Source organism: Thermobia domestica, chromosome 6 (assembly GCF_964235325.1).
Source record: "Thermobia domestica chromosome 6, izTheDome1.hap1.1, whole genome shotgun sequence".
NCBI classification, from domain to species: Eukaryota; Metazoa; Arthropoda; class Insecta; order Zygentoma; family Lepismatidae; genus Thermobia; species Thermobia domestica.
In genome coordinates, this window is record NC_137459.1 from 313474417 (window position 1) to 313476916 (window position 2500).

Consider the following 2500-nt stretch of genomic DNA (forward strand, 5'->3'; position numbering starts at 1 on the left):
TGATCATACCCTCTTAGGGCAGTGACCCCAACCTCGGCCACTGTCCATTGATATAAAAAACGGGGTATAAGATAACGGGACATCAGAATAATCTTCTGCCTTGGTTTAAGGCGTAATCTAGAGAGCCTTCTCAGAAGAAGAGCCAAATAGTCGCTATCATAATGCGTATAACGACCCTTCGAAATGGTGAACAGACACCCCAGGTATCGAAATGCCTCGTCCACACCAACTTTCTTCACCTTCTCCTCCCCCACTAGTACTCCAGGGTCTTTAGAGTACCATGCTTTTGCAGTTGGTATAATCTGTATGGCTCGGCACTTCGACACCGAGAGCGCCATGCTCAGCCCCGACAAATACCGATGAACCACCCCTAGTGCAGTCTGCAGATGGTCGGCAGAATCATACGCCAGGAGTAGATCATCGGCATAAGCCAGGACTCCCACCTCAAAGTTGCCGATTCGGAACCCCCCAGGGCAACCCTCAAGTCTCCGCAGCAGCTCATCTAATACCAGGTTGAATAAGAGAGGGCTAAGCGGATCTCCTTGCTTAACACCTCTCTTTATCTCTAATGAGATACCATGGCCATCTATCCGGGTCCGATTCCCCGTATATAATTCCCTGACCAATTCCAGAAAAGCCTCAGGGATCCCTCTGCTAGCTAGAGACCGGAGGATTGCCGCGTGGGGCACCGTGTCAAAAGCCTTCCGAATGTCGAGGATGCACAGCGAAACTCCGACCTTCTTACCTAGACGAATCAGTTCACTTGCTAAAAAGCAGTTGGACGATGTGCTTTGCCCTGGAACAAACCCTTTCTGCGATCGATGTAACCCCACCACCTGCTGCAGTCGATCTGCCAGGATACCAGTAAAGAGTCGCATCAGCAACGAACCAATCGTGATCGGCCTCCAGTTCTCTGGTTTCGCAAGTTCACGTTCTTGCTTGGGAATGAGTACAGTCCTATTTTCTCTCCAGGCATTAGGAATTTTGCCTGCTCTCAGCACAACATTAAAGAGTAGACGCACCAAATTGAGGCGTACTTCACCCTTCAAGTCGTTCTTCCTAAGACTGTCCGGACCGGCCGCAGTATCATTTGCGACACGGGCAAATCGAGTCTTAAGTTCCAAAAGACTTATAGGACTGCATAACCTTTCTCCATTCCCTGACTCTACCTGAGCAAAGTCAATGTCGCAGGATCCGGGGACCGACCACAACTGCTCATACAATTGCTGTATGCCTCTTGAAGTGGGAGTTTCTTCCGTAAGGTGCCCAGCCACCCTACCTTCGATAATACGATCAACAAGCAGTTTAGGGTCTGAATTAAACAACCTTCCCGTATCCGCGTATTCCTGGACCTTCTTCCCCTTGCCACCACGAGAAGGTCTCTTGGGAGGTTTTGGTTCGCTAACATTTGTCCACTGTTTACATATGTGAACAGTTCTATTGCACCATTCGTCCAACCGCTTTAAAGCAAGATCACCTGTCTCCGAATGCAGATTACTCTCCATTTCGCTCATAAGATTGTCCGCCTGGACCCTGAGCACCCCAAGGTCAGGTTCTGGATTACTATTGTCAGCAACCTCAACACGTTGCTTAACTAATGTCTCATCATCTGGTTGGGAGTCCTGAGATCGTAATTCACCACTGGGGATAATAAAAGAATTATTACTCCCCAAATAAGGGTCACATTGGACTCCAACCTCCACATTACCAACAGACCTAGTGGCGAGACAAGACAGAGTCTCTCTCAGCTCTTTAACCTCCTCAATGGCTTGATCCAATTGGCAACATACTCGCTGTAGTTCCAACTCCTTCAAAGCAAGCTCAGTCTCCAACTTCTCCACCTCCTTCCCCAAGTCAGAGACTGAGCCGCAGTTGGAAGCCGTTAAGAGTAATCTCTCTCTAGTAGCTTCGTCTTCAAGTGCCAGTAATTCCTGCCACTTGACATTTTCGGAGATTACCCTTTCTTTTTCTTTATGCAGATCTGAGATCTGCTTTTCCAAATCAGTACAGCGAGCTTGGAGATTCTGGATTTCAATCTCCTGATCTTCTAACAAAGCCTGCTTAGATGAGGATTCCTTACGAGCTTTCTTAAGCTCAAATTCAACCTGCTGAGAGCAACCCTGCCCCGCACCAGCCTCCAGCTCTGTTTTACCTTTGAGACTAATGTAATCATCGAGTAAGGCGACCAAAGAGGCCTCCTGCAACACCATCGGGTCAGCCTCAGGGTCCAGGCGACCAATCTCCCCCCGAAGACGCTCGCGACAACCATCTACCTCTCCAGCCACCCTGACAGCAGCCTGGAGATCTCTAACTGCTCGCTGGCCCCTGCCCCTCTGCGTATCAAACTAGCATCATAAAATGCAGCGTTAACTATGTTATCATTGTAAAAATATTCAACACCCTTACCTTGAAAGGGTAATTTCACCCAATCCTCAAATTCAGATCTTTTGAGTTGAGTTTTAAGCTTAGTGAACGCTTTAATAGAAATTGGCCATCTTAG

At 48.2% G+C, this 2500-nt stretch overlaps 1 pseudogene; it reads right to left on the reverse strand.

The window, feature by feature from the left end:
- LOC145688655 (large subunit ribosomal RNA) overlaps positions 1-2500 on the reverse strand; it is an 8014-nt pseudogene that overhangs the window by 2562 nt on the left and 2952 nt on the right.